This window comes from Martes martes (genome assembly GCF_963455335.1).
Source record: "Martes martes genome assembly, chromosome: 10".
Lineage (NCBI taxonomy): Eukaryota > Metazoa > Chordata > Mammalia > Carnivora > Mustelidae > Martes > Martes martes.
This window is the reverse complement of record NC_137898.1, coordinates 77489783-77504188: the sequence shown is the minus strand read 5'-3', so window position 1 is coordinate 77504188 and position 14406 is coordinate 77489783.

Genomic DNA, 14406 nt, shown 5'->3' with positions numbered 1-14406 from the left:
ATCAAATAAGATAAGAAAGTGGGAAATGCTTTTCAAAGTACTGGTCCAGTTTTGGTTATTGCTCTTCTTAGTCTATAGAGGGGTACCTTCCTTAAAGGAAACACGCATCCCTTTGTCCTTGGTGAGCCATCACCAACCCAGGTACATGAGCGAAAGGTGAGGTGAATGCAGAATCCTTATCAAAGATACTTTTTCAGAGCAACTGGGTGGCTCAGTGGGTTAAGCAGCCGAGTTGGTTTTGGCTCAGGTCATGATCTAGGGGTCGTGGGATCAGGGCCCATGTGGGGCCTCAGGGTCCTGGGATCGAGTCCTGCTTCTAGTTCTGCACTGGGTGGGGAGTCGGCTTGATAATCTCTCTCTCCTTCTCCATCTGTCCCTCCCTTCACACTGTCTCACTAAAAAAAAAAAAAAAAAGAAATGCCTAGGAATAAATATGACAAAAATTGTGTCAGATATTAATGAGGAAAACTATAAAATTTATTGAGAAACATTAAAGATAACTTAATTAAGAGATATACCACTTTTGTGGATTGGAAGTCTCAATATTGTAAAAGAGTCAATTCTTCCAGATCAATTATAGAGTCAATGCAATTCCGGTCAAAATCCCAACAGATTTTTTAGTAGTATTTGACAAGTTCATCCTCAAGGTTGTATGAAGACACAAAGGGCAAAGAACAGCCAAGATACACTTGAAGAAGAATTATAAAAATGAAGGACTGGCACTATCTAAAAGCAAAAATTATGTTATATTGTTATGAAGTTATAGTACTTAAATATTAAATATTATATTTAATAATATATTATTATAATATAATAATATATTATTATAATATAATATAATAATATATCTATAATATATATTAATTATATATCCATAATATATATCATATATAATATATGTAATATATCAATATGGATTAATATAATATATTATTATATATTAATACAGATTAATATATTACATATATTATATATTATAGAAATATAATATCTAGATACAGATATATCTATATAACACCAATGTATTGTTTTAAATATTATATTTAATACTAATATATTAATAATATTAATATATTATTATACTGTGTATTATAATATAATATATAATATAATATATATTATCTATAATATATATTAATTACATATCCACAATATATATTATATATCTATAATTTAATATATATTATAGATCTATAATCATTATATTTTAAATAATATAGATATTATCTATATGTATACTATAATCTATAATATATTATGGATATATAATTGATATGTTATAGATAATATATTATATTATATATTATAACACATGGTATAATATTATAGTAATAACATTCATAATATTAATGTTAAATATAATATTTAAAACAATACATGGGTCCAGACCAATAAATAGACCAATAAAATAGAGTCCAGAAAGAGAGCTCTATGTTGTATGAGCACTTGATAGAGGCAAGCAAAGGATAGGGTTTTTTTTGTTTTGTTTTGTTTTGTTTTTAAGATTTTATTTATTTATTTGACAGACAGAGATCACAAGTAGGCAGAGAGGCAGGCAGAGAGAAAGAAGGAAGCAGGGTCCCCGCCAAGCAGAGTGTCCAATGTGGGGCTCAATCCCAGCACCCTGGGATCATGACCTGAGCCAAAGGCAGAGGCTTTTAACCCACTGAGCCACCAAGGCGCCCCGAAAAGGGTAGCTTTTTAATAAGTGCTGCTGATACCATTAGCTACCCATATAAGTAAATCAGAATTCCAGGTATATTCAAGTTTTTACTGTAAAAGGCAAAATAAAGAATATATATATACATATTTTGGGGGGGCCAACATTTTGCCAAGAGAAAAATATAAAAATATCCAATAAACTTCATTATAGGAAAGTACTAATTACAACAATGATATAACACTACATACTCACCAATAGGCAAACATTTTAAAAGGTGATATTATTAAGTGTTGTTGAGGATATAGAACAAGTAGAATTCTCATACACTGCTGTTGGGAATGTAAGTGGTACAACCAATTTGGAAAACTATTGGAGGTGATCTGCTCAATTTGAATATATGTATATTTTTATTCCTAGTCACATGCCCTAGAGAAACACACACATGTGTGTGCATGAAAATATGTACAAGAAAGCCCAGAGCAGGGTTTTCAGGAGCCAAAAACCTGTAGAACATTCAAATACCCATCAAAAATGTAACAGAAAGGGGCGCCTGGGTGGCTCAGTGGGTTAAAGCCTCTGCCTTCGGCTCCAGTCATGATCCCAGGGTCCTGGGATCGAGCCCCGCATCAGGCTCTCTGCTCAGCAGGGAGCCTGCTTCCTCCTCTCTCTCTGCCTGCCTCTCTGCCTACTTGTGATCTCTGTCTGTCAAATAAATAAATAAAATCTAACAAAAAAAAAAAAATGTAACAGAAAAGTAAATTACAGTAAATTCAAAGAAATCCAGGTCAGAAAACTTTTCCCATGAAGGGCCAGAGAGCAAATATTTTAGGTTCTGCAGGTCTCTATCTCATAATTTGGTTTTGTTGTATTTTTTTCGTTTATAACTATATAAATGTGACAAGCATCCTCAGCTCATGGGCCATGCAGAAACTGTCACCAGCTGGATTTGGCCTGGGGGCCATAGTCTGCAAACCCCTGATACAGCAGAAAATCATGCAGCGTTGAATGGATTACACTTTGAGACCCCATGGGTGAATCTTACAAACACAACACTGAGCTAAAGAATACTATGGAGTTCAGCAATGCATAAATAGGCATTAAAACCACAAAGAAGAGCACCTGGGTGGCTCAGTCAGTTAAGCATCTGCCTTTGGCTCTGGTCATGATCTCAGGGTGCTGGGATCAAGCCCTGCATCGGTCTCTCTGCTCAGCGGGAAGCCTGCTTCCCTCCCTCTCTCTCTGCCTGCCTCTCTGCCTACTTACGATCTCTCTCTGTCAAATAAATAAATAAAATCTTAAAACACACACACACACACACACACACACACACAAAGAAATGCAAGAAAACAGTTACATACAAGTCAGTATCATGGCTAACTCTGGGTAGGGGAGGCGGTTGTGGCCCTAGAGGGACCCCTAGAGCTCTGGCAATATTCTCTGTCTTGACCTGAATGATGGTAACACATGTGGTTGCCCTATCATTATTTGTTAACCGCACATTTGTGTTTTTTATTTGACAAGCTGTGTGTTTGTTTTATGTCCTTTCCTGTGGGTATTGTGTTTAGATGGATCATCAGCTGAAGTCAACAGAGACAATGGTGGAGGAAAGAGTTGAAGAGGCTCAGGTAGCATGGGAGAGGGTCTAAGGGAAGGGGACAATGCCCCTAAGAATGGGAGAGGCCCCTAAGTAAGGTCCAAACGTGTGGACTTCAAAGACAGAGTTGCTACTGAACCAGCCACTCTGGTTGGAAGCTGCCTTGGACAGTGGAAAGAAGGCTACCAGATGCTTCTGATTCTGCTGGGGGCTGGGACTGAAGAGTCATTGTCCCAGATTCCACCAGAGCACAGTAGACAGGCTGGGAGGGCCACAGGTGGAAAAAGAAGTCAAGATGAGACAGGATGGGTCTTTACCCTTCAGACACTCCCTTGGGGGCGAGGGGAAGCAGGCAGGGGAGCCACGTACAAAGGGAAGAAAGGAGATTTTTTTATAAACATATTTTTTGGAAATCTCTATTTTACCGATCCAGAAATTGAGAATCAGGGAGGTCAAGAGATACGTCCAAGGTCACAGATGAGTACAGAGTGCAGATGAGATTGGGACCCAGTTGGTCAATGTGTTTGTCAGTGTTCTCCAGAAAAACAGAACAAAGAGGACCTCTGTAGAGGGAGCGTGTGTGATTGAGTTTACGGGAGAAGCTCCCACAGTGTAGAGACCGGCAGGTATGAACTCCGTGGAGCAGGCTGTCCGCTGGAAACTCAAGCAGGGTCTCTAGGTTCCCAACTGGTGGCAAACCTGCTTCCTTTTCAGAAAACCTCAGGCTTTTCTCTTAAGGCCCTCAGCTTATTACATAAGGCCCACCCACACACATATTGGAGAGTGATCAGCTTTACCTAAAGTCAACCGATTATAAAGGGTAAGCATGTTTCCAGTTATCTCCCCAGCAGCGTTTTGATTCATGTCTGAGCCAACAAGTGGGCACCATAATCTAGTCAGGCTGACACAGAAAATTAAGCATCATAGTTGGGCGTAAGCACCCAGTATCAACTGATTCTAACCTCGCATGCAGTGATTAAATGTAGGAAGTGGCTCAGGTGGGAGGCATGGGCCACACATTAGTGTCCCCATGATGCAATGAGGAAATTGGTATTAAATGACCTTCCAGGGACGCCTGGGTGGCTCAGCCAGTTCAGTGGCTGCCTTCAGCTCAGGTCATGATCTCAGGGTCCTGGGATTGAGCCCGAGAATGGATCGGGCTCCCTGCTCAGTGGGGAGTCTGCTTTTCCCTCTCCCCGCAGACCCCGGCTCAGGCACATGCACTCTCTCTCTCTCTGATAAATAAATAAAATCTTAAATATATGTATAAATAAATAAGTAAATAATAAATGAGCTTTTCTGGTATGAAGGCTGGGTCTGGATTCCATCCGCTGACTCCAGATGCCCTGCTCTCTCCTCTCTACTGCACCACTCCTTGTGGCTGCTCCCTCATTTTCTCTCTTCTGGGCTCAGGGGGGCAGCCCAGAAGCTAAGCTCAAGCCTGTAAGACTTGGGCCCTACAGAGCTGTCCTTTTATCCCCTCCTAAGGAGAACACCGAACTACCCTTGGAAACTCATTTTTTTTCCTAGACTGCTCAACACAACTATGTTAAGGATATTTAATGCTAAATAATGTGAATTCCTGTGAGTCATGGCCTCTCTTCTCTTTGGGCCCAAGAAACCAGCAGCCATCTTGTGACTCAAAGGTCTAAAGAGAGAAGACTTCTTTCTCCCTGTCTTTTCACACAACCTGGTGGCCCGCATTTCAAGAACAATCCCATCAGGTCAGAGACTCTCCCTGGACCACTTGCTGGGGCATAGTACTCACCCAACGAGGCTCTCTGAGGAAAACAAGCTTCTGATTTTTAAAATTATGCTCAGACCAACTTCTTGTGAAAGTGAGTCCCTTGCTTTGAAAAGCTAAGCCAAACCTATTTGTGGGCTTAGACCTAGCCAAGTGTATTTGGGCAGCTGTTGGCCAGGGGCCAATTTTATATCGGGAACAAGTACCATCTTAGGAAATTTTCCATCCTAATAGAAGAGTCCCTCAAATTTGGGGAGTCAGTGATGATGGAGGGGAGGCGTGAATCCAAATGCTGGGAGAGGTCTACCTCTCACAGTGTACGCTCAGAGCTGTAAAAAGGGCGGTGTACCAGGAAGCCAATGAATGGTTTGCCTAATAGCTCTATAGGACGTCTGCTCTGTGGCTTATGCAGGAAACCCAGCACAGCACCCATGGGACTGAAATGCACTTTACTCTCTTGGAGTGAAGGCTGCAGCTCTTAAGGGTATGCAAGAAAAATGGTGCAGGTAAAGCTTGCAGAGAGAGGTGGCTAGAAATGCTTAAGGGATCAGAGGTCGGCTCGGATCAATTCCATTCCCTTCCACGTGCCAGACCCTGAGGAGCACAAATGAACTAGACCTGGCCCTTGCCTTCCCAGAACAGACCAGCTGGTGGGGGAAAACAGGTAACAACAGCAAGATAGAGGTTGGTATTGTGATAGAGACATAGCCAAAATGTCACAGAAGCATGATGGAGGGGCACCCCATCTTGCAGAGGGGTTAGGCTTCCTGAAGGAAATGACACATGAGCTGAGCCCTTTTTTTTTTTAAGGATTTTATTTATTTATTTGACAGAGAGAGAGAGATCACAAGTAGGCAAAGAGGCAGGCAGAGAGAGAAGGGGAAGCAGGCTCCCTGCTGAGCAGAAAGCCCAATGCGGGGCTCAATCACAGGGCCCTGAGATCATGACCTGAGTCGAAGGCAGAGGCTTAACCCATTGAGCCACCCAGGTGCCCCATGAGCTGAGCCTTTAAATACGAACAAGAATCTACTAGTGGAAGAAAGTGAGAAGAGCATTCAAGGTGGGGACAAAAGTGTAAACAAAGGCTCAGGGCATGAACAGGGTGGGTCAGTTGGGAAATGACCTGAGAGTTCACAGGTCAGAAAGTAGGAAGACAGGCAGCAAGGAGCTAAGGCTGATGGTAAGGGACGGGCCAGGCTTTCTATGCCAAATTAATCAATGTGTTAGATTGTATCACATAAGCTACTAAGGATGCCCAAGGGGCTTTCTGAGAACTTGACCTATTTATTGGTTCCAAATCAGAGTAGGTATCGCTGATTTCTTCAACCTATCAGGTTCCAGAGCGAGCCTTCTAATGTGTGAATCCAATGTTATTGCACGAATGAATGAATGAGAGGAGTTATTCAAGGACAAATAGAAAGGTTATCCGGCTACACTGAGGCTCCAGCTGAGATGACGAATCATGAATTTGCAGGGTTGCCAACCTGCACTGTTGCACCATTTTCTCCAGCAACCAACCATGTACAGGAGCAGGAAAGCCAGTGTAGGAGATGGATACAGAGTCAGAGTTTCACCATATCAGACTAGAGAGTGAAGGTTGTCAGAGATGTCTGTAAAATTCTTACCTAATAAACGATTTAGGACAGTCAAAAGAAGAAGAAGAAAAAAAAAAAAAAAACACCAGGAGAAATCACTCATTCTTTAAGCAAGTTTAACATGGGGTCCTATCACTTGCCACTGGAAAAGCCCCGACTAATAATCCGCATAGCTCAGGACTCCAGTCTCTGGAGGCTTCCATAAGCTTTCAAATGGCAGTGGGAAGGAGGCTATAAGAAAACCATTTAAGATGTCAGAAGTCAAGTTGTTCCTGGGAGCAGCAGCATCATGGGGTAGGTCATGGGAGTGGTCACTGAAGCGGATGGAATGAAAGGAAGAAGATTGAGCTGAGGGGGCTAGGCCATCCTACACATCCTGAATGACCCAGGTCAGTGGCAGGCGTGAGGTAGAATTCTACCTCAGAGAATGAGGGCTAATTGTTTTCTTTCCCCTCAGAACCTCTCCCATACTCTGTCGCACCTAACCTTGACTGGTTGGTCTGTCCCTGAATTTGCTTGGAAGCCCAACCACCCAGCTAATGGGAACTTTTCACTCTTTGTATCTCTGGAAAAGAAGCCAGAGAAAATCGAGTGTGCTCACCCAACAGGGAAGAAATCTTGAAGTGCCCCTGAGGGAGGTCTGGAGATGCAGTCTCCAGCCTTCCACTCCCATCCTGCCCCAGAATTGTTGTGGCTTGCCGGAAGAGTCTCAGAAACTTCACGGTATCACTTTGTTCTTCTCTCTCCAAAATCTCAAGTAACCATGAGGAGCTGGGGAAAAAGATGTGAGCATTGAAAAGCAGTAGATCTGATTTGAATCCCAGCTCTGATCTTGGACAAGTTACTCGATATTTCTGAGCCTCGATTTCCTTCTCTCTAAAATGAGGATAATAATTTCCACCTCATAAGGTTGTTGTCAGAGTTAAATGAAATAATTTATATCATGCTACTACGTTAGTGCCAGCACATAGTTCCCACCTCCGCCACCATCAGTCCCTGCCCCCCAACCCCAACTGCCTCACAGGCCCCCTCCATTAGCCATTAATGGGCATGTAGATGGCCACACGGGGCAATGGAATCAGAACTGGATTAGCTGTCAAGAGCCCGCATTCCAGATGTGGATTTAGTCGTTCAGTTGGACACAACACTCAGCCTTTTGGGCCCTCAGTTCTAGCCCTGCCCACCTCACAGAATGGAGATAATGTGATTTACAAATATTAGCAAAAAAGGACATGAATAAGTTTGTGTTAAAGTACCAGCAGAACAACAGCACAGAGTGCTACTTTCCTGGAGAGTATTGCATTTTTCTCTGCAGTGAAATGTAATCAGCCATTCATTTAATAAAACTGAACTGGACATCTAGTCTACCATGCATTCAATCCCTATGCAAAGAATAATTTCACAAGTAACCCTTCTTCCTCTGTGATACTAGATACGTGGGTTGAACATTTCTCATTCCCTCATTCTTTCATTCATTTAATAAATCTCTCTCCAGCTCTGAGATTTGAAATGAACTACAGTATTTATCTCTTATAGGAGATATTTCGGTTTTACCAGTAATTTCATTGACTGTCATCTCCTGGTGACTAGACTGTGAGCTTTCTGAGGACCGGTGGGATCCAGGGTCAGTGTCTGTTGACTGACCAAAGGAACCCAAAGGACTGACCATTTCCTAAATAACACAACTGACATAAGCTGCTTCTCTGACCATGAGATATACTCACAGGGGCTCCTTGTCACCCTGGTCTGGCCCAGGAGAGGGAACTGGACTCATCACATTTCCATCATCCCAAGCAAACAACTCTTGCCCTCCAGATGACTCAGCAGTCTCTAGTCCCTGGCCTGGCATCAGCCCCCAGGATGGCCCCAGGCAACACCATCTCTATCATGAGCACAGCCTGGCATGTGCCCAACCTTCAATGTTAGCACACCAATCCCTTTGCAGCCTATAGGCTCAGGGGCCATTAGGGCTGTCTGGGGGCTCTGATATTAATGAGGGATGCTCTCAGCATGGCTCAGCTCTGCTTCCTGGGCATCAGCCCATCAGCAGGAGACAAATCTCACTGGCAAGTATACTTCCCTCCAGTCCTGGGCCACACCCAGGCTGCCTGTGAGATGGATGACATGGGAAGGATTTGGCTTCTCTCCCTCGCATTGGCCTCCTCCCTTCCGCCATCTCCCATCTCCATCCTCCCTTCCCTTCCTTGCCTCCTTCACTTGATTTTTGTCCCTTCCCCACACATACATCTTCTTACTCTTTAGCACTTTTCCCGCTTTCTCATTGTCCCTCTCCTCCGTTGCCCTGTACCTACCTCCCTTCCTCTACTGTCACTCTTCTTCATCTTTGTTAATTTCCAGCTCTCTGCCAGTTTGCCTCTTTCTGTCCATTTGCTGTCCAGTTTGCCTGTCTCTGTCTCCCTTTCTGGGTTGTCCTCTTGCTCCCCACCTTTCCCACCCCTAAGTCCTCACCTTCAATGTGCAACCATTATGGGATAGGAAAGCAAGGATGGTTCAGGGCACAAGAGAAGTCCAGTTCTAAAGGAACATGAGACACACAGAGGGGGCTAATCAGAGGAATCTGGGCAAGTATTTGAATTATCTCTCAGACAAACTTGAAACCAGGATAAAAAGGTGTCATCCCAGCAACCTTCTCAGGTCCCCTCCCTCTGTGAGAGCTTTGTACTCTCACTCAGTAGACCTTGCTTTGTCGCCCACCACTTCGCCTGGTCTACCTCTTCAGTCTTCAAAGTGCCATGACCAAGAACCACAGGCACCAAAGGAAAAAATCCTGTAACACTGCTTATGTCTATTTAATTCACTTGTTCTCAACAATTATGTAGAAGTTACATATGAAAATCTCATCATATCAAGTTTGTATTGTTGTTAGAAAATTTTATAACAGGGGCACCTGGGTGGTTCAGTGGATTAAGCCTCTGCCTTCAGCTCAGGTCATCATCTCAGGGTCCTGGGATCGAGCCCCGCATCGGGTTCTCTGCTCAGCGAGGAGCCTGCTTCTCCCTCTCTCTCTCTTCCTGCTTCTCTGCCCACCTGTGATCTCTCTCTGTGAAATAAATAAATAAAATCTTTAAAAAAAAAAAAAAAAGAAAATTTTATAACAAATAATGAACTTATTTGACTAATAAACCCAGGTAGAATAAAAGCTTTATGTCTGTGTTATATTCAATATTCATAACTTTATAAAGACATGTCCTCTTTGGGACACCTGGATGGCTCAGTTGGTTAAGCATCTGCCTTTGGCTCAGGTCAGGATCTCAAGGTCCTCAGATCAAGACTTGAGTTGGGCTCCCTGCCCAGCAGGGAATCTGCTTCTCCCTCTGCTCCTCTCCCTGCTCCTGCTCTCTCTCTCAAATAAATAAAATCTTTAAAAAAAAGGGGGGGAGTCCTCCCAACCCCCCAAAATAAAATACAAGTTATCACTTTATACCCACAAGACAGCTATAAATTTGACCAGACATAATTTGGCAAGGATAGAGAAGCAACCAGAACTTCCACACGTTGCTGCTGGGAATGTAAAATGTTACAACCACTTTGGAAAACTGCCCTTTACTTTTCTCATAAACTCAACATACATCTACTCCGTGACCCAGCAATTCCACTCTTTGGTATATAGTTGAAAGAAGTGAAACCTATTATCACATAAAAACAAAGCATGAATATCCACAGCAGTTTTATTCATAATAGCCAAGATCTAGAAAATACCCAAATGTCCATCAGTAAGAAAATAATCATGGTATAGTCATACAATGGAATATTACTCAGCAGTAAAAAGGCACATGCAAAATAATGATTAATCTCTGACATGTTATGTTGACTGAAAGAAGCCAAACACAGAAGAATATTATTCCATTGATATGAAATTCAAAAACAGATAAATTGTTGCAGTTGACCTTGACTGCAGGCTTGTGAGTCTCTGAAACAGAGGGCCATTTTTCCATGCCATTAAAACTAATCTATGGTATGGGGTGCCTGGGTGGCTCAGTGGGTTAAAGCCTCTGCCTTCGGCTCAGGTCATGATCCCAGAGTCCTGAGATTGAGCCTCGCATTGGGCTCTCTGCTCTGCGGGGAGCCTGCTTCCTCCTCTCTCTCCGCCTGCCTCTCTGCCTACTTGTGATCTCTGTCAAATAAATAAATAAAATCTTTTAAAAACAAAAACAAATTAAAAAAACTAATCTATGGTAGGGGCACCTGGGTAACTCATTGGTTAAGCATCTGACTCTTGATTTTGGTTCAGGTCATGATCTCAGGGTCATAAGATTGAGCCCCACATAGGGCTCTGTCATCATAAAGATGTATCATGATGTACCTCACCATTTTCCAGTGGCTGGACAGGTACGTCGTTTCCAGTTTTTCACTTTATAAATGACAATGTCATGACAAACATAAATGAAAAAGTGTAGATACTGAAGATTTTTTTATATTAAATAAGTAGTTTAAGAGCAGGGATTCTGGAGTCCAGACCATCCAAAAGTTTCTCAGTCCCACCACATTTTCACAACCCAGGCAAGTTACTTAATCTTTCTCTGCTTCAGGGCACCTAAGTAGCTCAGTTGCTTAAGCATCTGACTCTTGATTTCAGCTCAAGTTATGATCTCAGGGTCATGAGATCGAGCCCCATGATGGGCTCCATGCTGGGTATGGAGACTGCTTAAGATTCTCTCTCTCACCCTCCCCCTCTGCCCTTCCCCACCTTTCTCTTCTTTTCTAAAAAATAAATAAAAACCTTTCTCTGGGGTGCCTGGGTGGCTCAGTGGTTTAAACCTCTGCCTTCAGCTCAGGTCATGATCTCAGGGTCCTGGGATTGAGCCCCACATTGGGCTCCCTGCTCAGCAGAGAGCCTGCTCCCCCCCCACCCCCCGCCTGCCTCTCTGCCTGCTTGTGATCTCTGTCTGTCAAATAAATAAATAAAATCTTAAAAAACAAAACAAAACACCTTTCTCGGCTTAAATTTCCTCACTGGAAGTGACGGTATTAATCATAACTCCCCTCATTACATTGTTGTGAGTTAAATGGGGCCTTAGATATGAACCACTTAGAACAATGCCTGGCATTTAGTAAGCCCTCAAAATGTGTTAGCTATTACTCACAGTATTGTTTGAGGAAAGACCTACAACTCGGCTTAAACAAGTGAGGTTACAAACAAATGAGAAAAAAATAATTATTGTTGGAAGACTGGAGGAGACTGGAGAAGGTTACCAATTTACTCCAAAAGTCTATGTTTGGTTTGGCAGAGTCTAGACCATGGATGGCATGTTCCGTATCCGCCTTATCCCTTGACCTTGGCCGACAGAACTCTTCAGTTACCACACTGTTCCCACAGAGCCAGACGGAACCTTGAAATCCCTTTCTTCATTCCAGCTTCCCTTAGTGTTTCAACTGAGTTGAGATAAGGGAGGGCTTTTTGACGTCCGTGTTCTAAAGCAATGGTTCTCAACCCTGGTACACATTGGAGCCAGCGAGGTGGTGGTAGAGGCAGACTGCCAAGATAGCCCCAGTGATCCCCACTTCCGGTAGGCAAGCCCTTGTGAATCCTCTGTCCCTGAGTGTGGGCTGGACCTAGTGGCTTGTTTCTAATGAACAGAACATGGCAAAAGTAATGAAATGTCATTTCCATGAATGGGTTATAAAAGACTGTGACTTCCATCTTGTTCACTGATTCTCTCTAGTGTAGACTTTAATGAAGTAAGCTTCCATGTTGGAGAGTCCCGAGTGGCAAAGAACTGAGAACGACCTCCAGCCAACAGCCAAGAAGGAACAGACTCTCAGTGCAGGGGCATGTAAGGAACCGAGTGAGCCTGGAAACAGATCCTACTACAGCTGGACCTGATAGCAGTCTTCTGAGAGACCCTGGACCAATACCTTGACTACACCTTTGTGGGAAACCTTGAAGCAGAAGTTCTAGTTAAGTGTCCCTGAGTACAGAAACTGTGAGTTAATAAATATGTGGGGTTTTTTATTTTTTTAATTTTTTTTAAAAGATTTTATTTATTTATTTGACAGACAGAGATCACACATCGGCAGAGAGGCAGGCAGAGAGAGAGGAGAAAGCAGGCTCCCTCCTGATCAGAGAGCCCGATGCGGGGCTCGATTCCAGGACCCTGAGATCATGACTGAGCCGAAGGCAGAGGCTTTAACCCACTGAGTCACCCAGGCACCCCCAAAAACAAGATTTTTAAAGAATCCTTTAAAAAATATAATAAAATAAAATAATAAAAAAATAAAATAAATTTTAAAACCCTAAGATGATATCAGATAATCATTGTGCAATGAAGACAATAAAACAGGCTGATGTCAGTAAGCAAAAACGGAAAATAACCTAAATGTTCATCAGCGGGTGAATGAATACACAAGCTGCAGATTAGCCATGTAGTGGAATAACAAGAAATGAAGCACTGACACATACAACAGCATGGGTGAAATTCAAAACAATGCTGGGTGAAAAAGAAACACTGCACGCTGTATGATTCTACATTCGAGAGAACGCAAACACATCGGTCTTGACAAACCAGTGGTTGCCTGGGGCTGAGGGCAGAGAGAAGGATGGACTGGCTGCTCAGAGAACTTCTGGAGTGAAGGAAATGTTCTGTATCTCGATCGTGGTCATTGTTTCATGGGTGTATCCATATAATGAAACTCATCAAATTGCACACTTTAAACGGATGCCATTTCCTGCCCTTTAATCAAACCTCAGTCAGGTTGGTTGTAAGACATGGGACCGTGACTGTGAAGGTCAATAGGACAGAGCTCCTGGAAGCCTCCCAAAGAGAATGATGTTTGTGCTGAGATGAGAAGGGTGTTCAGTTTGTAAGAAATCAAAGAGATCAAGCCCAAGGGCACAGGATTTTGTTCAAACCCTGGTGAATGGGGGCAGGGAGCAGCTGGCCCCTGAGGCAAGAAGGAGTTTCAGGGTCTAAGAGAATTTCAAAAGAAGAATAAGACCCACCTAAAAGTTTGTATTATCCCCAGGCCCTGACAATTCTAAACAACATCAGCGAGAAAATGCTCTTCCGTGAAGACTGCTTCTACGCTGGTGTTTCCCACAATGGTCCACAGGATCAGAAAATTCTGTGTGGCGTGCAGTTCACGGTAATTTTTTGTTGAATACAGTGGTAAATTGTGATTGTAAGAATATGACTCGTAAACTTTGATCAGACCTATTTTACTCTGCCAGGACTCCTTCACCGTGCCCTGACTTTGTGACTTTTTTCATTGACTTTTATTGAAATTGGGCTGGGCCAGCTCAGGGCCTGCCTTGTGAAGTGGGAAACCCAGCCCATCCAGGCGTGGGAAGGTAACGTCAGACCCTGTGGGCCAGATAGCTCACAGATGCTGGCTAGTTCAGGAAAACCGTTTTGTCTTTCTCACTTTTAGGTTTGTTTTGTTATGTTGGACTGAAGACCATATTCTGAGATTAAGCACATGGCATCTGCCCCAGGCCATGTACTCAATGCCTCACATCTCATTTTTACCAATGAAGAAACTGAGACCCAGTGATACAAAATCATTTCTGGAATGGAACAGCTAAGACCAGGATTCAAGTTAGACTTTTTGCCATCCACCACACTGCCCCCACTGCATATTTACTGAATACTTTTAATATGCCCAGCCCTGTATAGGATCATCCATAGAAGATCTAGAAGAAATGGTCTCTGCCCTTTAGAAGTATCGTCTTTGAGCCCAAGACTAAAAAGCAAGAATGCCTCAGGGAAATTTACTCCATTACTGAGTGCCTATTACACACCTATTATGAGCTGGACATTGTGATAACGGACCCAGGGTTTTCCGTGGAATC